This window comes from Euprymna scolopes, chromosome 18 (genome assembly GCF_053919585.1).
Source record: "Euprymna scolopes isolate OS-2025 chromosome 18, ASM5391958v1, whole genome shotgun sequence".
In the NCBI taxonomy this organism is placed as follows: Eukaryota; Metazoa; Mollusca; class Cephalopoda; order Sepiida; family Sepiolidae; genus Euprymna; species Euprymna scolopes.
The window spans coordinates 82,349,275-82,373,071 of NC_136499.1; the positions used below are offsets into that span (position 1 = coordinate 82,349,275).

The following is a 23,797-nucleotide window of genomic DNA, read 5'->3' on the forward strand; positions in this document are numbered from 1 at the left end:
TAACGAGAGATTGTTAGCACATGGCATCTCTCGCGCCAAAAAAATATTTCGCTTTTGATTTATTAGTTAATTTTTGCAAAATTTGACAGGACGACAATAAATGTTGATAATTGATAGAATTATAATTTTAAATAACGCATGAGTGCATTGCATTTGGTATAAGAGAAAACGAAAACATAACAACAAAAAACTATCATAATTAAAAAACCAAAACAAAAAAGTAACGCTCCCAGTTTTTAATTTTTTTGTTTTGTTTTTTTTATTATTGTTTTTATGACTCCAAAAAACATCGTTAAAATAAGAACCAAATTTTTTTTTAATTAACTTTGTATGAACATAATAAACGCTTTAAAAAAGTGAAACTACTAAGAACTTAGCCAGTTAGGTAGAAAAAAAAACAAAAAAAAAACATTAAACAAATAAAAATATTTTTTAAAAATATTAGGGGGGGGGGCTATAGTCTATTTTAAAAAGCAATATCTCCTTCAAGAACGATCATAAAATGTGTTTTCAATCGATATTTATTCAATACGGGACCAGTTTTCCTACCTAGCGAAAGGGGGCGAGTTTTCCCGAGACGAGTTTTCCCGGGACGAGTTTTCCCGAGACGAGTTTTCCGGAGACGAGTTTTCCCGAGACGAGTTTTCCCGAGACGAGTTTTCCCGGGACGAGTTTTCCTAAATTCAAAAAAAATATTTCGCTTTTAATTTATTAGTTAATTTTTGCAAAATTTGACAGGACGACAATAAATGTTGATAATTGATAAAATTATAATTTTAAATAACGCATGAGTGCATTTGGTATGAGAGAAAACAAAAACATAACAAAAACTATCATAATTAAAAAACCAAAACAAAAAAGTAACGCTCCCAGTTTTTAATTTTTTTGTTTTGTTTTTTTATTATTGTTTTATGACTCCAAAAAACATCGTTAAAATAAGAAACAAAAAATTGTAATTAACTTTGTATGAACATAATAAACGCTTTAAAATAAGTGAAACCACTAAGAACTTAGCCAGTTAGGTAGAAAACGGGCAATCGATTTTATTTAAAAAAAAAAAAAAAACATTAGACAAATAAAAATATATTTTTTAAAAATATTAGCTGGGGGGCTATAGTCTATTTTAAAAAGCAATATCTCCTTCAAGAACGATCATAAAATCGATATTTATTCAATACGGGACCAGTTTTCCTACCTAGCGAAAGGGGACGAGTTTTCCCGAGACGAGTTTTCCGGAGACGAGTTTTCCCGAGACGAGTTTTCCCGAGACGAGTTTTCCCGGGACGAGTTTTCCTAAATTCGACCACGATGTGGCCGAAAAATGCCCTTTTTATACTTGTCCGACCGGCTCCAGGGAGGCATTCAGAAAAAAACATTTTTTTAAATTTCTTTTCCTTGTAATCCGATGGGATGAAAAGAATAATATTCTTATGATGTAAGATGCTCTAACTGACGTCCGCACGAACAACTGGAATTTCGTTTAAGAATCACCGCATTTGTGTGGGTGTGCAGAGGAAAATGTACGCGCAGCTGAAACGATGTTTATACATCCACGCGCGCGCAACTGGGTTTTTACTGTTGAGACAGCGCGCCATTATTTTGTTTTGGAGTAGATTCGACGCGCGTGCGTCGGAGCTACGACAACCTTTTCTGACCTCGATCAGTAGAGGAGAAATTCTTCTAAACAGAAGCAATTTTTATTTTTGTTCCTATCCAAAATGCCTCTTGTCTAACTCTGTCCTCGTGAGGAGACAAGTAAATAGGAACATAACGGTGAATAATGGTGAGTAGGAAATTTGGTTCCTTTTATGTGATATAAGGATCGACCCCCCCCCCCCCAAAAAAAAAATTAGTTTTAAAATCAACGTTGTTTTTTTGTTTTTTTTTACACTTTAGTAAAAAAAAAATGGAATTTTTACTTGATTAAATAATTCGAAATAAGAAAAATGGTTTTGTTTTAATTTAATTATTTTTAATTTATATCACTACGAAATAGGTAAAAATAAAAAAATACAAAAAAACACACAGCCCGCCCCATCACTACAAATAATAAAAAAATCCATCAAATGTTACCGAACTGAAATCGTTATTTAGTTATTCTTAACATTTGGAAGGGTAGGGAAGGTATTTTGTAACTATGTTGTATTTTCACCTGTGCCGATTTTTAATGGGAAGCATCGGCACAAGAGAGAGGGGGTGACCTTAGCAGGGGGGGGGGAGTCTTTCACCTAACAACGGCAACCGACGGAGAAGAGAAAATAAGAAGAGAATACGTTACCTTAATTTTTGCAACAGATTGCCGATGTTGCGACCTCGTGAAAAAAAAAACAAAAAAAAAAAACGAAAAAAACAAACCCTGTAACATGGTCCGGTAGTTTCGGGGAATAATAGTAATAGTAGATCCGGAACGATCTTGATAGGAAAATGCAAAAAATAACGCTTGGGCTGTTAAAGGGAAGAAGAGAAAAAAGCCAACAAAAAAAAAAAAAAAAAAAAAGAAACGTGTGCACTAAGTCTCTTTTATGGCAGACGAGTGACACTGATTACAAATAAAATTAATCACTAGCAAGGCATTCGCTTCCTAGTCTCAAGCATCTCCGTCAGAAGCTGCAGGAAGGTGAGTACCGTAACTTTTTCTGATACTCTCCTATCTCAAAAAAAAAAAAAAAAAAAAAATAATAACAATAAAATAAAGAATATAAAAAATTATTATGATCATGATCAGGCTTGAGAGGGTTGATTCGTTAGTCGTCTCTCTGGTTCAGGCAATCCTGACAATACCAACCATGCAATAAAAATGATACCAGTTATCACACTGATCACAGCAGACCATGGCATTACCATCATCTGGTTGGTTGCAGATCCAAATGCGACAACTATCTTCTGCTGGAAGATCATCAGGATGAAAGGACGAATGGTCATCAGAATCGACAGAGTCATCTTGATTTTGTAGTAGCGAACCAGGACACTGAACAGGATCCTCAATCGACAATTCCAAGGGATGGAGGTGTTTCAGAGAATCGAACTACAAGGATCCATCTCCTCGCTTGATTTGAGCAGATCTAACCAATCCATCATCTCCTGGGTAAAGATATGTGACTCTATCCAAGGCCCAAAATGGTCTAGTTTTATTGGGTATCTTAACTATTGCAATCTCTCAATCTTGACTCCAGATGCAGTTCCCTTTGGTTGCTTTTGGGCATGTTCCCTTAGGCTCAATAAATAGTCTTCATACCAGATCCTTTTAAACATTTTCAATGCTTTGTCTCTTGTAGTCAAGGAGTCCAGTAGCTGTCTTCTGGAAGGAGGTTCGACTTGGTAGATGCTCCAATTGGTCAGTCTGAGTTGACGGTTGGGTGCAAAAAATGATTCAGAGTTATGATCTCCAAGCTTGGATCTGCTGAGCTCCTATGGTCGATCATTGACAGCATTCTGAACATCAGAGAGGATGGTCAACAGATTGAAATAAGAGTAGCTGGCACGCCCAATCAATTTATACAGACAAGATTTTATGGTCTTAATCGTTCCCAAACGCTTCCATACCAGGGTGAGTGTAGGGGTATCTTAATGTGCTGGATTACACAAGCACTCAACCTTTCCTTAAATTCTCTGGATGAGAATACATCGTGAATTATATCACATCTTTCAACAAAGGATTTGGCATTGTCACTATATAGTGACATATATATGTGATGGTATGCCATAAATGTTAGTAAATCGGATAAACGCCATCAAAAATGAGTGGATCGTCATGTCTTCAACCAGTTCCAAATGTACTGCCCTCACCGCCAAACAAGTGAACACAAGGATATACATTTTCGTCCTTTCTCCACTGTTCAGGACCCACAGATGACCCGTATAATCTACTCCGGTATGTAGGAAGGGTTTTATCATATTAAATGGAAAGGGACCCTGCACTCATCCCAGGTGGGCTTTCCTGAGGCCAAAATCCTAATTGGAGAAAAGTCAGCTGATGGTCGACTTGTGATGCATGTCTGATGCTCTGCATAACCTCTTGTTTAGCTCCCCCTTACCTAAACCAAAACTCTTTAAAAAATATGACGACAGTACAATCTAAAAATAAACTTAAACCAGGCTTAGGGACAAACAAATTCAACTTGCCTCCTCCCTTGAGGCTTGCATTCGCAAATATCCGTGGGCTTAGAACTAATTTAGCTGATTTTGAAGCATTTCTCTTAACAAATACCCCGGATATCTTAGCACTAAGTGAGACTAACCTACACTCCTCCATCCCCTCTAACCACTTTAACATGCCTGGATATCTCCCACTCTGTCGTAAGGACTCTGACAGACACATGCACGGACTTGGAGTTTACATTCGTAATACCCTCTCCCTGACTAGAGAAACAAACCTAGAAACGGATGATCAAGCCTTTATGTGCTTTAGACTAAACATGCAACACAACATTAGCTACTTTTATTTTCTCTACTGCTCTCCCTCGACTCAGGACTGCACCATAATAAACAAAGTCTCTGACAGCATAGACACGGCATTCTCCCTCAACACTAGCGCACAAGTACATGTATTTGGTGACTTTAATGTCCACCACAAAAACTGGCTTGGATTCTCTACTTACACAGATGCAGCAGGCAGCACAACTCATAGCTTCACTATATCTCACTCCCTATCACAAATTGTTACATCTCCAACCCGTTTCCCTGACCAGGAAGAACAACACGCATCACTTCTAGATCTGTTTTTGTACCACAGTTCCTGATGATTGCATAACGAAGGCCCACAGCCCACTCGGGAACGCTGATCATGCAGTGATAATGGTTGAAATCGCCCTAAACTCTAGAACCAAAACTGAAGAGCCAGTACTCAAAATGACGAGATATTATAAAAAGGCTGACTGAGAAGCCATCAGGGAACTAATCAGAGATGCCCCATGGGGAAATATTTTTTCTCTCCCTGCTGAACAGTGTGCAAACGAGACCACTGACTGGTTCAAAACTGCAATCGAAGCGCATGTTCCCATGCGGAAATTTTATAGTAAGCCCCACTCTCCCCAATGGTTTACTTCGACTTGCGCAACTGCCATTGCTCAAAAGCAGCATGCATACCGCAGATTTAACTGGCATAAGTCCAGTTCAAACAGACTGAAGTATATAGAAGCTGGAAATAACGTTAAGAAAGAAATAGCGACAGCTAAGAGAGAATTTACGGAAACCACTAAAAAACGCATCGAAGCACAAAAACTACGAACTCGAGACTTCTGGAAAATCTACAACAGTGTAGTAAATAATGGGCAATCAACAATTCCCCCCCCTAACCAGCAATCACGAGGTTGTTTGCTCAGCAACTGAGAAGGCTAACATGCTTGCCAGTTGGTTTGCCTCAAACTCCACACTGGACCCTTCCAACCACCCCCTACCTGACTTTCCTATGTGGACAGATGCCTCGCTAGACGATCTGAAAATCACCCCTACTCAGGTGCATGCCATCATAAAAAACCTTGACACTTCAAAAGCATGTGGACCCGATCTCATCCCAGCTGTACTATTAAAAAATTGCTCAGCCGATGTAGCTCCAGTTCTCTCCAAACTCTACAACAAATGCCTTAATGAATCATGCTTTCCGGGCTGTTGGAAAACTGCTTCTGTTGTACCAGTATTACAGAATTCTGGCGAAAGGACTGACCTATCAAATTATCGCCCCATTAGCCTCCTCCCACTTTTTGCCAGAATATTTGAGACCTTAATTAACCATGCTCTAGTCCATCATCTTACAGATGCTAAACTTCTGACTGACCAACAATATGGATTTAGACAAGCCCGTTCACAGCAGACATCCTAACTGTAATCTCTGAACACATATACCATTCACTGGACAAAGCAGAGGAGGGCAGAGCGGTAGCTCTAGATACATCTAAGGCTTTTGACAGGGTATCACATGATGGTCTCCTCAGGAAAATTAGATCATACGGTATCACTGGTAGAATACTTAACATAATTAAATCCTTCTTAGATAAGAGAAAAATCCAGGTTGTTCTCAACAGTCGTACATCTAAACAATATGATATAAATGCGGGAGTGCCCCAGGGGTCTATCCTTGGACCTCTATTGTTCCTGATATTCATAAATGACCTCCCCGACAAAATTGCCTCTGAGATGGGTATGTATGCTGATGACATTACACTCTATGGCAGGCACGACAGGAAGACGAATGAACACATTTCTAAAGAAATGGCAGAAACAGTAGAGAATGACCTCCAATCTGTAGTGGAATAGGGACAAAAATGGTTGGTCACGTTCAATGCCACCAAGACTAAACTAGTTTCATTCAATAATTACAAGAAACCCTCTCTACCACCTATACCAATGGCCAACAACTCTTTATCTGAGAGTACATCTTTCAAACTCCTTGGCCTAACGTTCACAGGAAACATGAGTTGGAACAATTACATTGAAGGCATTGCCAGGGCCGCTGCAAGAAAGGTGGGCTCTCTACCGTGCTAGACAACTACTATAACACCCGAAAGTATCCTGTACCTCTATAAGGCCACCATTCGCCTATGTATGGAGTATTGCTGTCACATTTGGGCTGGTGCATCTGCTACTAGTCTCTCGCTCCTTGACAAGGTTCAAAAGAGAGTCGCAAACCTGATAGGCCCTGAACTGGCATCTAAGCTTCAGCCTCTGTCCCATCGACGAAATGTTGCATCCCTCTGCCTTTTCTACAAGTATTTTAGTGGTGAATGCTTTGACGAACTGCAATCACTTGTGCCCCCACGACGTGAGCACCCTCGACAAACCCGACAGGCTGCTAAATCCCACCCCCACACAGTAGAGATCCCTAGATGTAAAAGATCTTTCTACTCCTATAGTTTCTTCCCCAGAACCGCTAGACTTTGGAATTCCATTCCAGGTCCCTGCTTCCCCAACAGTGCTGACGTGCAGAAGTTCAAATGTAATGTGAACCGATATCTTGCTGCCCAAATTCCTACATAGTACCCCAGTAGTTGTTGCCCCTGATAGTAGCCCCCTACACCAAAGTGGCAATTTGCCTTGTTTGGGGTGAAAATGTAATAAAAAAAAAAAAAAAAAAAAAAAACCCCGATGCTAGGGTAAATCCGTCATCATTGGGGAGGTGAAGGGGATGGTGTTAAATTTCCGGCACAGGGCACATCCAAATAAGACCTTTTTTACAGCCTGTCTGCTTTGAGGTATCTAATAGCCGGACAGCCTCACCTTATTCAGGGTTGTGGAAACGCCAAGGTGCTTGCAACGCTTGTGGCAGTCCAATATGATGAGGTTGATCAACCGGTGGTCCTTAGCTATTAGGATGGGATTGATAACTTCGTATTCATATACTGACACCTTACCAATTCTTCCTCCCGAACGAATCACTTCATCCTTATCCAAAAACAGATCCAATCTGCCCATCCTCTCAGGTACTGCCTTTCCAGAAGGTCTCCTCAAGTACTCCAATTCTTCACAGAAGGCCTGCTGTTGCATTACTCTTATCAGGTGGAGGCGAGCCGCTGTAATAGGATCCACTTCTTCCTTCCTTAAATTATTAATAAACCTAAACACATATTCACAAGTTTAGACAATTCCGAATACCTTTCAAATGGGACAATAGGCTCATCCAGATCACTCGTCGCGGTGTAATATACTGAAGACACAATCCTCCTATTTGCAGGGCTTAAGCTGTTCAAGGCAATCTCAGGCCAAGCAGTTGGTTCTGCTTTTATCCAAGATGGTCCAGAAGTCCAAAATTCTATGTTGCTCTTCAATTTGATGGTAGACAATCCTCTGGTTATGAGATCAGCAGGATTCTGTCCTGAAGGCACGTATTTGTAGTGAATAGAGATTTTAAATTCGGACGTTAATTCAGCTTCTAGTTGAGAAATGTCTCTTAATCGGTTTTTGGCAAAAATATTTTTATTGTTAGTTTGCTTGACAGAACTATCTATGCATCCACAGCAACAAACATGTTTTTGAAAGCTACCCCAGAATATGCCCTCAGTAATGTTGGGAGACATTTAATAGCCAGGAATGTGGCTAATAGCTCAAGTGTAGGCAAAGTTTTTGATTTTAGTGGAGTTACCTTGGCCTTGGAAAAAATTAAAGAAGAAAGGCCCCTCTGAGCAGCATAGGCCACAAACCCATATGCCCCTTTAGCGGCATCACAAAATAAAAATAAGTTAATCTCCACACCTTCATTAAGGGTTTATCTTTGAAAATTGATGGAACCAAATTCTGATAATTCCTTCGCAAGGGATGCTCATCGAGACTGAAATTCCTTTGGGATAATATCATCCCATCTCAGCCTCATCTTTCACAACTCACTGATGAGAATTCGAGCTTGTATGGTGACTGGTAGACACAGAGAAAGAGGGTAAAATATTTTGGAGGCTTCAGACAGTATGTACCTCTTGGTTCCTTTTCCGGGGTCACATTCACGGTGGGCAATGCTGATGGTATCGGTTTTGGGGTTATATCGATAACCTAATACTTTCTCCCAAGGGCATTTGTGTTTTACCAGTGTGCCCTTTTTCTTCATTAATTCCGTAGTCTAGGATTATTTGAGTTGCAAGATTGAAGTTCAAACCCTCCTCTCTGGAGTCTCTCCACTGCTTGCGAATATAGGGTTATTAATTGACTTGGAGAGTTTCTCGTTTTGATAAGATTGTCCACATAAAAGTGGGATTGCAACATTTCAGAGCAACTGTCCGATGGAAACCGTCTAGCGTGATATTTTAAAACACAATTCAAAATAAATGGACTAGCATTAAATGCGAATAAAATTGTACCTGTAGCACCTTAACTGGTTCCCTTTTTTCAGAAAAAAGCAAAATTTTTATCTGAATCCCGTGCTAAGCGGATCATCAGAAATGCCTTCCTGATATCCGCCAGAAAGACATACTTATTAGTCCTGAACCATAATGTCAGATTTAACATATCTTTCGTCAAATTAACTCCAGGGTAGGCAGCGTCATTGAGCGAAATAAAATTGTTAGTTTTGAAGGAACAGTTGAACACAGGTCGGATTTTGATTGTGCTGGTATCCTCGTTCTTAAACACTGGTCTATGAGGAACCCATACATAGTCCTTATACTTTTCAGGTGGGCATTCTAGAGGCTCGATTATTCCCTCTTTCTCCTGGTCCTTAAACACTTTTACATACTCCTGGTAGAGGTTTTTCTTCTCTAAATTTTGGACCACCCTTTCCAGAACATTAAGGGTCACATGATGATTCGAGTGGACATATCGCAATCTATCTTCATGCCATGGTAACCTCACCAGGTAATGACCATCCTGGTATCCAATGCTGCGCATGAATTCATCCACTTTTTGATGATCATAATCTGAGATAGTTTCTTCCTCCGGGAGGCCCAGAGACTCCAGGCTGAACATCCATTCTAATCCCCTATCTACTGAACTCTCTTCAAATATATCTGCAAAAGGATCCGAATAGGAATGTACAGGATTCATAATGCTGTGTACAAGGGAATTGGGACAAGAATGACCCTTGACCATCTGATCATAGTTCTGAATGTTGGTAACTGTGTTGCTGGGATTAATCTGTTCCTCATGCAGGAAATGGTTCGTATTCCCAATCGGGATAATTCCAGTTGGAATCTGCCATGCAGTGCCATTCATGCATCTTACAACTTTAATAGGGTGCATATATTGAATTAAATCTACTTCCATGAGACTCCATAACTGGACACAGCTACTTCTTATCTCTGCTGCGAACTCATACTTCTTCTTGAGATTTTTCCAGACTAATGGCAAGCCAGGTACTTTATGTGAGAGGTTTAATTCCTCATCAATGAGAATGGGTAGTTGGGGAGAACTTCCTGGAAACAACTTCACAATAGCCGTCACCTGCCTGAACTTTCCTCCCTATAAAGGTCACAACCTCCATTGCCACTTCCTCCAAGTTCTTGCGGTCACACCTCAGATGATCCAATACTTCCTTTGAAAAATACGATCTTTGACTGCAAGAATCAATGAGACAATTCAGAGAAACCGAGTATTTACCCCTTCTGATGGTGATCTTCACCATAGGAAGAATGTTCTGTGTGTCGCAACATCAGCAATCTGTTGCAAAGTGTGCCGATTTCCAATGGGAAGCATCGGCACAAGAGAGAGGGGGTGACCTTAGCAGGGGGGGGGGGGAGTCTTTCACCTAACAACGGCAACCGACGGAGAAGAGAAAATAAGAAGAGAATACTTTACTTTAATTTTTGCAACAGATTGCCGATGTTGCGACCCCGTGAAAAAAAAAACAAAACAAAAAAAACCCTGTAACATGGTCCGGTAGTTTCGGGGAATAATAGTAATAGTAGATCCGGAACGATCTTGATAGGAAAATGCAAAAAATAACGCTTGAGCTGTTAAAGGGAAGAAGAAGAGAAAAAAGCCCCCCCTCCAAAAAAAAAAAAAGAAATGTGTGCACTAAGTCTCTTTTATGGCAGACGAGTGACACTGATTACAAATAAAATTAATCACTAGCAAGGCATTCGCTTCCTAGTCTCAAGCATCTCCGTCAGAAGCTGCAGGAAGGTGAGTACCATAACTTTTTCTGATACACCTAACGATTCAATTTAGGAGATTCTGAAGTATTTAAATTGTTAAATTCTGATAATCAATCAGCGCCAGGCTTTTTTTTTTGTCTATAATAATAATAGAAAAACATGTTTACTGTGTCATTTGAAGGAGATTTTGAAGTATTTAAACTGTTAATTTCTGGTTATGATTAAAGTCAAGCATTCTTGTTCACTTGTCTATCGGGACATGCAAAACGGATCTTTGGCCTCGTTACTATTATATAAAGAAAAGGAGAAATTAATAAGAATTATTCAAACAAAGAAAACATGAATGAAAGAAAAAAAAAAAAAAAAATGGTACTCTTGCGTGTAAAGACCGTGGTGAAATAATAGCGTTATTTCAAAATTCATTTTTAACATGGGGAATTTTATTTTATTTTTATTTTTTTACCTAATCTATAGTTTCACCTAACAATTTTAATAAACAAAAGATACCGTGAATTTAATAATAATAAAAAAAACTTGCTCGGTCATTTCTCTACGTAAGTACCTGTATTGTGAAAACTCTTATCTAAAAATAAATTAATGATAACAATTATAATAAAATCTTAAAATATACAAATGTATAAAAAAAGGAAAAAATAAATTGTAAATACTATTAAAAAATAGCATAGTAACATACAAATGTTTTTTTCTTCTAATTTACAAACAAATAATAATTTTAAATTTAAAAAAAGAATCTATTACATTCAGTTAAAACTTACATAATAGAATCCTCTGGTAGAAATTATTTCTCACATCCCAATTTACTCCCTGCAGAGGCAAAAGAATCCACAAATACAAAAGCCATACCTTTCAAACTCAAAATTTATTCAAAAGTAACAGCAATGAAAGTTTATTGGTTCTGGTATAGTCCGTTTGCAAAACGGTGGCCAGTTATGCGTCTATTGCATAGAGCCAGTAGTATGAATACCTATTGATGGAGTGGTAGTTCATTGTTCCTCGAAAGGATCCATGTATTTACATGGTGGACGCGGCGGGAATGTTGGCGCCTATAATTAGGCATAATGCGAGTCACTTTGGACTCTAGTGGTATTGAGATAAGATCCAATATTTGGTAAATAAAGAAATGTTCATTAATGTCATCCTGTAATTAGGATAATTTCAGCAATATAAAAGTGTCTCTGCTCGTAGAGATGTGATCCTTTATCCACCAACAGTTTGGTGATACAACATGAAGAAATTGATGTAGCTCCCTTCTCGCGTGGGAGCTGCTGCCGAGTTCTTGCGTGGACTGAAATAAAAGCATGATACAAAAAAAGCACGGCAAGCAAATCACAGACTCATTCAAAATTAACCAATGACGGTCGACCACCATAACTGGGTGGGCGGCCTAAACAAGAAAGATGGCGAATGTATATGGAATTTTTCACACACTGCCAAGGAGGGGGGAAAAAGTAATGGATAATCCAAACTCCAGACAGCCTTAACTTGCTGAGGGTTGAATTAACCCCCATGTGGCAACAGTTAAGATGAGTTTCCTTAATTGCCAGTTTTGTTAAATAATGATCTTTTCCCAACAAAAGGGGAAACTTGACCTCGAAAGGGCAGAATTCTGTATCCTACCTCTGGTTCTAATTAACCCATCTTTATCAAGCCTAGAGGGAGGCATTTTACCAGAAGGTTGTTTCAAGTAACCTAGTTCATGTGAGAAGGCTTCCATTTGCATATTAGCAAATAGCAATAATTTGGCCCTATTAAAATTGTCAGCAGTACGGTGACACAACAAATCATAAAATTTCAACACTTTTTCTAAGACGCTGATTGCCTTAGATAAGCTGGAATACCTTGTAATATCCAACGGAAAGGTATTTTCAGAAGGATATGCCTCTTGAGAGTACAAACATGATACATTTTTTTTATTAGTTTCGTTTAGACAAGGTAAGGGAGAGATTGACCAATCAATGCCATCTCTATTGACCAATTCTGGGTCATACATTCAGAAATTGAATAACTGGGAAAATCTAAATAAGTGTCGATACCTCTAGTTAGATCTGTCGGATTTTTTGACGAAGAAACATATTTTAATTTCGGTAGAACGTCAAATTTAATATTAATATCTTCTAAAAAATTTTTTATCTCTGCAATCCTGTTTTCAATGAATATATTTTTCTTGGATCCTTTATCATTCAGGACCCACGAGAGGGCAACTTGGGAATCAGACATCAGGAAAAAAATCATCAATGTTAAGAGGCTCCAGGGCACCCAAAATCTGAGGGGCTACCTTAAGGGCTAAAAACATAGCCAATAGTTCCAAAGTGGGAAGTGACTTTCCCTTAATTGGGGCCACTCTGGCCTTTGCCAACAACAGAGAACAATTTGCTCCCTGTTTCGCATACAGGGTGAATCCATACGCATTTTTCGATGCGTCACAGAAGCAAATAAATTCGACAAAACGATTTTCTGACAATACATTCCTGGGAAATTCAAATTTCACCAAGTCATTTAGATCCTTGGCATGGGTTTGTCACAGCTTATTGAGCTCTTCGGGAATCTGTTCATCCCACGACAACTTTCTTTTCCAGATCGAGCTGACAATGATCTTCCCCTGTATCATTATGGGGAGAAGCATAGATAAAGGGTCATATACTCCTGATATTTGCGAAAAAATCCCCCGTTTGGTATTGACCTCAGGTGTTAATGTAGACATTGGTTACCTCCCTTGCTTCAGTTACATGGTTACCTCCCTTGCTTGTAGTGATATAAATAGGAGTCGGCCATCTTGGTTTAGTCAGTTCGTTCGTACAGTTTAGACAGACTACAAGTGTCTTAACAAATGGTAGCAGAGATATCCCTCTGTGTGCGACAAAACGAAAAAAAAAAAAAAAAAAAAAAAAAATTTTTTTTTTTGTACAGCTTGTCTGTAGCACTAGACAGATCGGATATCGGATATGGCAACTTCGAACAAACAACCTCCATTGTTGGAGGGGGAGGATGTTTACGAGAACTGGAAACAAGACGTTGAAATGTGGTCGTTGTTCACGGATCTTTCTGAGGAAAAAAAAGGGCCAGCAGAGTTTTTGACGCTACCACCGAATATTAGAGAATGTGTCCGTGAATTGCCAACAAGTGACATCGGCGGACGAGATGGCTTGAAGATCTTAATAAAGAAACTGGATGACATATATTTAAAGGATGAACACACGCGCGCTTACATGACTTTTAAGGAATTTTACACTTATAAAAGATCGTCAGGTACCAGTATAAATGACTTTCTTGTTCGTTATGAGTTTTTGTACCAAAGATTAAAAAAATTCCACATTATTCTACCGGAAGGAGTGCAAGCTTTTCTTGTTTTGAACGCGGTTAACATATCGGAAGAGAACGAAAAATTAGCGCGGACAACGTGTTCTGTTTTGACGTATCAAAACATGAAGGAATCGATAAAGAAAGTATTTGGTGACATTTATCGTGATGAAAATGTACCGGCAGTGAAATCAGAGCCCGAAATCGTCAACTATAATTATTCTAAACCGGGTAACAACAAAAGGCGTTTTCGTCGAGGACAATCTAATCCATGTGACCGAAGTGGAAACGTGTTGTTGTGTTACAAATGTCAGTCTCCGAACCATCTAATTAGAGAGTGTCCTAGAAATACGCCCAGGTTTACGGAAGCGACAGAACAAATACACATTACGTTGTTCATTCAAGAAAATATTTATTTGAACAGTACAAATGAAAAAATTTCAAATCTTGTAAAGGAAACATTTGGAATGGCAGTCTTGGATTCTGCTTGTACTCGCACACTGGCTGGCGAAGTGTGGCTTGATGTTTATTTGGATACTTTAAATGAAAGTGACCTGCAACTAGTGAAGTATACGAACTCAGACCGGAGTTTTTGTTTTGGTGATGGAGTGGCTGTCACAGCAATTAAAGTTGCTAAATTTCCGGTTACACTCGGAGGTATAAGAGTTTATATCGAAGCAGATATTGTGAAAAACGACTTGCCTCTTCTATTAAGTCACAAATCAATGAAGACAGCAGGAATAGTGCTAGATTTCCGGAAAGATATGTGCTGGATTTTTGATAAATGTATTGAACTAAAGACCACAACTTCAGGGCACTATTGTCTCCCCTTAACAAATAAGTTGTTGGATCATAGTGGTACTAAGAACATTGTATTACATGTTCAGAATTTTGGTCAGTGTTCTTTACAGAAAAAAAAAAAAAAGCAGAAAAACTTCATCGACAGTTTGCTCATGCCTCGAAGGAAAAACTTGTTTCCTTGGTTAAAAAAAGTGGCAAATTCAATGACAAGGAATTTATAAAGGCGATTGAGGAGGTTTGTGAAAACTGTCAAATTTGCCTTAGATTTAAAAAAGCTCCACTGCGACCGGTTGTGGGATTGCCTCTTGGCAATAGATTTAATCACACAGTTTGCATGGATTTGAAAGAGTTCATCCACAATGAGGTGTGGATACTACATCTCATTGATGCCGCTACCAGGTATTCAGCGGCAACATTGATCAAAACAAAGAAGAAGGAGGAGATCATCAAAAACATCTTTATGATGTGGATTACCTATTTCGGATCTCCTGTTCGTTTTCTGAGTGATAATGGGGGTGAATTCAACAACGAACACTATAGACAGATGAATGAAAAACTCAACATAGAGACCTGTACTACTGCCGCAGAAAGTCCATTCAGCAACGGTACTGTAGAACGTCATAATTTGATAGTTGCTGAGGCAATGAAAAAAACAATTGACGATGAGAAGTGTGAACCTGAAATTGCCTTGGCATGGGCTATTTGTGCAAAAAATGCCCTCCTCAATTACTCTGGACACAGTCCAAATGAACTTGTATTCGGTTTCAATGTAAATACACCCTCAATTCTGACAGACCAGTTACCTGCTATGGAGTCCTCTACTACAAGTGACATGGTGAGAAAAAATTTAAATGCTCTCCATAGTGCAAGGAGAAACTTTTTGGAAGCTGAGTCCAGTGAGAGAATTAGGAGAGCTCTCAGGTCTAATGTCAGAACTTATGCTGATGAAGATTATGCTACCGGAGACCAAATCTATTATCGGAGGCAGGGTTTTAAAGGATGGCGTGGTCCAGCAAAAGTGTTAGGCAGAGAAGGCCAGTTTGTCTTAATCAGACATGGCGGAGCATTTTATAGGATGCATCCGTGCCAATTGATGAAAGTGAATAAAAACAACGAAAAAAGAACAAAAAAAGCTGAAATGCTGGGAAACACTACAGAAGGGAAGAATGAATACCTTTCAGTTGAGGAGGAGGAGTTGTAGAATCAAGTGGTAGAAAGTGAAGATATAGACAGAGAAGAAGTTGTTGATAGTTCTACCAGTTTAAGAGATAAGACTGAAAAACCTGGCCGAAATAAGACCATAACTTATAAAATAAATGGAAGTGGGGAGTGGAAGAAAGGAAAGGTTATGTCAGTACAGCCTAAATCAACTGGCAAATATAGTCATTGGATCAATATAGAACCTGAGGATGAAAACGAGGATCAAGTTTGTATCAACTGGAATCATATTGATCATTGGAGAGAAGTGCCCCAATATACTGAACAGGAAAATGTAGTCCTGCTCACCGCTGAACAAGAGCAGTTGAAAGCTGTAATGGATGCCAAGCATAAAGAAATAAAAAACATGAACACCTATGAAGTATTTGAATGTGTGCCATACACAGGTCAAAAAACAATATCCACAAGATGGGTGATTACTGAAAAATTCAAGGATAATCAGAAAACAATGAAAGCTCGCCTTGTAGCACGAGGCTATGAAGAAAATAGTAATCTGAAAACGGACTCCCCAACATGTAGCCGTGAAGCTATGCGAATGGTCATGCTAACCGCATCAATAAAGAATTGGATGCTGCAGACCATAGATTTTACCTCAGCCTTTTTGCAAGGTGGTATTTTAGAGAGAGATGTGTACCTGAGGCCACCATCTGATGTTTGTCCTAAATCTCAAGTGTGGAAATTAAAAAGATGCATCTATGGATTGAATGATGCTCCACGGGCATGGTACAAGAGAGTTACTCAGGCTTTGATTGAATTAAAAGGAGTAGCAAGTGCTTATGATAATGCATTGTTTTTGTAGCATGATATTAAAGGAAATTTGACTGGAATTCTTGCTATGCACGTGGATGATTTTGTTTTCTGTGGAAACACAGAGTTTGAAACATTGAAAGAAAAATTTAAGGTGAGATCTCATGAAAGTGGAACATTCAAATATGTTGGACTGAATGTTAATCAACAGGAAAATGGGATCACAAGATCTATATGTATCTTCCATATCTCCAATAGAAATAAGCAAAGGGAGGATACTGAGGAAAAATGATGAACTGAATGAAGAAGAAAAGCATGAGTTGAAGAGACTTGCAGGTCAGATGATGTGGGTTTCAACTCAAACACGCCCTGATATAGCTTTTGATGTGTGTAAAATGAGCAACACTGGAAAGCATCCCAAAGTAAAAGCCTTATTTGAGGCGAATAAAGCCTTATCAAAATTGAAATCCAAGAACGGTTCTATAACATTTCCAAAATTGGGAAAGCCCTCAGATTTACACATTTTGTGTTATACTGATGCCTCTTATGCCAGTCTGGAAGATGGATCTTCACAGGGTGGTTTTGTTGTCTTTATTGGAGGAAGTACTGACAAAATGGCCCCCATGTGTTGGGCGTCAAAGAAATTGGACAGAGTGACAAAAAGCCCATTGACCTCAGAGACTCTTGCTCTGAATGAGGGAGCTGATGCTGGTGTTTTGACTGCGGTTATGATACAAGAGGTATTTCAGTTATCTAAATTGCCAGACGTTCTCTGCAAGACAGATAATGCATCACTTGTGGAGACATTGAATTCCAACAATCTGGTAAGCGATCGACGATTGAGAATAGATGTAGCAAGGCTGAAGGAAATGAAGAGTAGAGGAGAGATACAGATAGAATGGATCAAGGGTTGTGATCAGGTCTCTGATTGTTTGACCAAGGCAGGAGCTTCGTCTGAGCTTCTAAGGGACTTGTTAAATCAGAAATAAATTATTTACTTGAGGACAGCAGCAATGTTAATGTAGACATTGGTTACCTCCCTTGCTTCAGTTACATGGTTACCTCCCTTGCTTGTGGTGATATAAATAGGAGTCGGCCATCTTGGTTTAGTCAGTTCGTTCGTACAGTTTAGACAGACTACAAGTGGGAGAAAGTTTTAACATGTCCCGAATAGGATCATATTGGTATCCCAATACCTTCTCAAAGGCTGGGAAAGGAGAAGAAATAGTTTCATCCTCCAACATTTTTCCTTGTATCTTAGAACAGTTAGAATTGCAAGATCGTAAATCGAAGCCTACCTCTATCAATCTGCTATGAACATCATTATAAATAGAAAGTAGGGACTCTCCATCACAACTTGTGATGACAAGATTATCCACGTAAAAATTGTTGGAAATAGCATGCGATGCTGCATCTTTTGCATATTTTTCCGCATGGAATTTCACAATGAAGTTCAGAATGAAGGGGCTAGCATTGAACCCAAATATTATTGTTTTGTACCTTTATGTAACATAATTTGTCACCTTTTTAAGGAAAAAAACAAAATCTGTTTTTATCCTCTTCCGATTTAAGGTGAATTTGTAAAAAGGGCTTCCTTATATTACATATTCGTTTTTCCTGAATCCCAGCAATAAATCTAATAATTTAGCCGTTAAGTTCACGCCCATGTAGGCAGCGTCATTAATTGATGTCCCCTCTTGACGGTTCAGGGAGCAGTTAAATACGGGACAAATTTTTGTCGTCAGTCTGGTCTCTTCTCAATAACGGGTCTATGTGGAACCCAACTATAATCTTCATACTTTCAAGGCTGGACAAAAAACTGCTCCACTATTCCACATTCCTCATAATCCTCAAACACTTGGAGGTACTCATTATACATTCCCTTCCTTTCTAAGGACTCTGTCACTCTCTCCATTATCTTAAAGGAAGGCACAAAGTTACTTTTTACCTGTGGGAGCTTATGATGCCACGGTAAATTTACATAATATTTCCCATCCTTCAATACGATGGAGTCTTTAAACTCCTCTATCTTCTCCTTGTCCATGGCAGATAACTTAACCTCTTCATTCCTAATGAGTCGAGAGTGAGCAACGTCTCTGCCCCTCGTCAGCTGTGGATTTGGAGAAGAAAGGCTTCAATCCGTCCTAACAGAATTGATTAAATAGCTGATGCATTGAGGAAGGGATTTCATAATGCTATTAAAGGGAAGCGACTCTACCTTAAAGATTCGAATCTTTATTTAAAAATGTTGGTGCTTGCCAAACAGAATTATGTGACCCCCCCCCCCCCGTGTTTCCATGCATTGCCATTAAGACACTCAACTAATCTGAGATTATTTAATATACTCAGAAGGTCCAAACTAATAATCCCTTTAATAGGAGTTCCGTTTAAATTCTTATAACCTGGGCAGAGCCGGAATCCTTCTTAAGTTAAGTTATTAACAACTTTATCAAAATTATCAACTTCGAATTTTAAATTCAAATCCCTGGAAAATAATGCTGCAAATTTAAAGGGATTTTCATCACCTAATTTTATAGATATATTGTACTCCTGCAATCTCAAGAAAACATGAAGAAATTGACGTAGCTCCCTTCTCGCGTAGGAGCCGCTGCCGAGTTCTTGCATGGACTGAAATAAAAGCATGATACAAAAAAAGCACGGCAAGCAAATCACCTAACTCATTCAAAATTAACCAATGACGGTCGACCACCATAACTGGGTGGGTGGCTTAAACAAGAAAGATGGCTAATGTATATGGAATTTCTCACACCTCATCTAAACAATTTGAGTTTTATTTCTATACGTTTTTATTAATAAATGTTAATACGTACATTGTTTATGCATTTAAGTCAACCGCCATGTTTTTTTTTAGTTTTCATTGGTAAGCAAGATTTCTTTTATATAATCAGTATGCAGCTAGGGTTTCATCATCCAATCAGAACGTGGTTAGGTTTTATCCTTACAGTAACAGCAATTTTTTATTTTTCATTAAACTCTAACGTTTATTAGCCATTTGGAATATTCCACTTTTCTTTTAAAGTATGTTCAGGATGTTTTTTAATCAAAAGATTAAGTCAATATTAAATTATTATAACTAAGGGTTATTGAAGTGTAGTATCTGTTCTTCAGATGCTGCACTTCAATTTCTTGTTCTGTCAGTGGAGGAGAAATCCTTCATGACTGAGACAATTTTTATTTTTGTTCCTTTTCTCCAAATTAAAAAACGACCCTGGTGTCTAACTCTGTCCGGTAGGGAGACATTGTAAATAGGAACTAAGGGGTATTGAATTATTTTTAATAGATTTCCAGGGAATCTAAAAATATAATAAAAGAAAAATTAAAGTAGAATATATAAATAACTAAATATAACACTAAGCCAGATTTAATGTATTTTGAAATCATGGATATCATAGTAGTTTAGATTGATTGCTCGAATATAAATGGATTGATTAGGATCACATATGAGGGTCATTAAGGGAACTTAAGATGTCTTATAATATATATCTATATGAAAATAAAGGTATATACTTATGCATTATTATCGATACGTGAACTGATAAGATCTATTATTATTAATAATAATAATAATAATAATAATAATAATAATCTGATTTCGTTTATCAACATCTCCTTGGAAAGGGATGGAATTCATTTCGAGAGGGTTTTCCTCAATCCCGGCTCCAAACCAGGAGCTTCAAAGATCAAGGGTTTTCCTAAGGATGTTGGTGGTACCTACAATAGCAAAAGTCTGAAGGCCGCCTAAAACATTGGAGATTCATAGTTTTTTCAATTGCCCTTCCAGACAACTTGATACTATTCCTAGCGTACCTACTACGATCGGGATTATTTGTGTTTTAATCCCATGTATACGCCTTATCTCCAAGGCCAATGGAAAATAATTGCTCCACTTCTCGTTCTCCTCTCTCTCACATTCCGGTCCCAGGGTATTGAGAAGTCTACAATCCACCAGTTTTTTGAGACCTTGTCAATGACGACCAAATCTGGACAATTATATTCCAATTGCTTGGTCGTTATGACACTTTTTTCCCACCATACCTCTACATTGCCATCTTCAGTTATTCTCACTTCATCAGGCACCTCCTCAAACCACTTTCTAGCACACTTCACCCCAACCTTCTTACAGACCTCTCAATGTATCCAGAGTCCCATGCAATCGTGTCTTTTACGGTACTCTCTCTGGGCTAATCCACTACACCCTGCTGCAAGGTGCGCAATTGACTCTGAGGTCTTACCACAAATCTGGCATTCTGCAGCAACTTCCTCTCCTAGAACCACTTTTTGGACAATCAATAATAATAATAATAATAATAATAATAGAAAGAACTATGGAACTTGTCTAGTGACTACCATACAACAGAACAAAGGATTGTGGATCAAGCAAAACTGATGATCAAGAGAGGCTTGCTCTCTAAACTAGAACTAACAGAAATACAGCGAAAAATAAATAATGAAATTGAACAAGAAGCATCCCCTAATAGAACTGCACATAGAGAAACCCCACAAGTAAAAACACCAAACTCTACAAAGATGGAAACCGAGAACAATGAAAGATAACTAGCAGAATAAAGCAGATGAAATGAATAAAATAATACAGTTCATGAATGAGGAAAAAAGCAAAGCTTCCATCGTTAAGGAACCAAGAGCAGAAAAAATTAAAAACAGAAACAGAGAAGGTTAACAAGTTCCTCCCACACATCCCAACAGATACAATCGCTGACTTAAACAACTTAATTTGCGTATGCGCCAAAATGGTAAGTATGAATTTCAAATCAGAAAAACAACCGGGGAAAAGTGGACCGACAAAACCTGGATGGGAAATGAGACTAGAAACTCAAATACACAAACATAAAAAAGCCAAAATGATGAAACAGGAAGAAAGCAATGTGGAGAAGATTGAATATTGGAAATGTGACTGGCAGGGAGAGGCTAAACAAGAAACATGAAGAACTGGACCAAAATATAAAAGCAAAAGAAGCGAGATTGAGACGATATAGATATAAATCTGAACAATGCAAACAAAACAGAACATTTGAAAATAATGAAAGCTAATTCTACCAAAATATGAACAGAGGAATAACAAAAATGGAATGACCAAACCCGACAGAAATAAAACTCTACTGGAGTAAAATATGAGAAGAACGACGAGATCACAATAGAAATGCTGAATGGCTGAAAGACATGAAAGAAGAATTACAACAAATAGAAGAAGAAACAGTGAATGAAATCAGTAAGGAAACACTAAAAAAAACATAAGAAAAATGGCAAACTGGAGAGCACAGGGCACGACAGGATACAAGCATACTGGTTCAAAAAATTAACAACCTTAGACAAAAGGCTAGTCCAAAACCTGAGAAGATGTATACAGGAAGCAAGTGTGCCAGATTGGATGACAAAAGGTAGAACCACCCTGCTACAGAAAGACACGGAGAAAGGAACCGTCCCTAGCAACTATAGGCTGATCACGTGCTTACCTATGTGGAAAATACTCACAGCACAACTGAGGGAACAAATCTAACACTCCCTGAATAATCGTGGACTCCTCCCTGAGGAACAGAAAGGATGCCAAAAAGAAAAAAGAGGAAGACATGATCTGCTATACATAGATCAAAAGATCCTAAAGGAGGTAAAAAGAAGGAGAAAGAATTTAGCCATGTCATGGATCGGCTACAAAAAAGCACACGACAGGATCCCTCAAGCATGGATAATAGAATGCTTAAAAATGTATAAAATACCAAACAGAATCATCAACGTAATACAAAATGCAATGAGAACATTGAGACTGGAATTGACAGCTGATGGACAACACATAACAGAAGAGGCATCTTCCAAGGAAACTCACTATCACCGTTACTGTTCATCATAGCCATGATGCCCTTGAACAGTATACTGAGAAAGTACTGAGCCGGATACAAGTTCTCTAATACAGAGGAAAAAATGAACCACCTGATGTACATGGACAATTTGAAACTTTTTGCAAGGACTGAAAAGGAGCTAGAGACACTAATTAACACTACAAGGATCTTCAGCCAAGATATCCAAATGGAATTTGGAATGGAAAAGTGCGCACTACTAGATAACTAGTAGTGCACACTTTTCCATTCCAAATTCCATTTGGATATCTTGGCTGAAGATCCTTGTAGTGTTAATTAGTGTCTCTAGGGAAAACTGGAAACAACTGAAGGCAGTGAACTACCCAACTAAATGGAGGAACCAAACGACTAGGGGAACAAGACGACTATAAATACTTGGGAATTCTAGAAGTGGACACCATCAAAGCAACAGACATGAAAGAGAGAATTGGAAGGAATACCTCAGGAGAACAAGAAAACTCCTGGAAACGAAATTATACAGCAGAAACCTAATAAGATATAACTACATGGGTAGTATCACTAGTAAGATACGCTGGACCGTTTATAGGGTGGACAAAAGAATAACTGAGGCAGCTCGATCAGAAGACCAGGAAACTCATGACCATGCACAATGCACTACACCCAAAGGACGATATTGACAGACTCTACGTGAAAAGGAAAGATGGCGGGAGAGGACTGGTCTGCATAGAAGACTGTGTGAATGACACAAAAACATAATACAAAATACTGAAAGGATAATTATGGCAGCGAGAGACATTGAAGAAATCAACAAAACAGAAAACAGAGAGACAAATAACAAAGCAAGAAAAGAAAAATGGGAAGAGAAACAACTACACGGAAGATGAGAATAACGAAAACACTTGGACATGGATGCGAAAATGACATATAAACCGAGAAATGGAATCCCTAATAACTGCAGCTCAAGATAAGAGCCAACCATATCAAAGCAAAGATCGATAAAACACAAGAAAACAGCAAATGCAGACTCTGTGGACAAAGAGACGAAACGATAAACCATATAGTAAGGGAATGCAGCAAAGTGGCCCAAAAAGAATACAAAAACAGGCATGACCAAGTGGGGAGGGCAGTACATTGGGAATTATGCAAACAAATGCATTTTGAACGTAAAGACAAATGGTACAAGCATAAGTCTGCAACAGTACTTAAAAACAAGAGCCACAAAATTCTATGAAGCATGGACATACAGACGAACAAACCCATCCAAGCAAGAAGACCAGATATTGTAATAATTAACAAGAAAGAAAAATCCTGTCAAATCGTAGATTTAGCTGTCCCAGCTGACCACAGGGT

General features: G+C 38.5%; 1 protein-coding gene and 1 long non-coding RNA gene across 6 annotated transcripts in view; one reads left to right on the forward strand and one right to left on the reverse strand.

The window, feature by feature from the left end:
• The window catches only part of LOC145297671 (A disintegrin and metalloproteinase with thrombospondin motifs 3-like), a 1,581,225-nt gene that overhangs the window by 266,073 nt on the left and 1,291,355 nt on the right, over positions 1–23,797 (reverse strand). The window lies entirely within an intron of this gene.
• LOC145297672 (uncharacterized) overlaps positions 1,589–23,797 on the forward strand; it is a 158,418-nt gene continuing 136,209 nt past the window's right edge. Inside the window, exon 1 of the long non-coding RNA XR_013870303.1 lies at positions 1,589–1,783. This is a non-coding gene — a long non-coding RNA (uncharacterized LOC145297672). The remainder of the gene's footprint in view (positions 1,784–23,797) is intronic.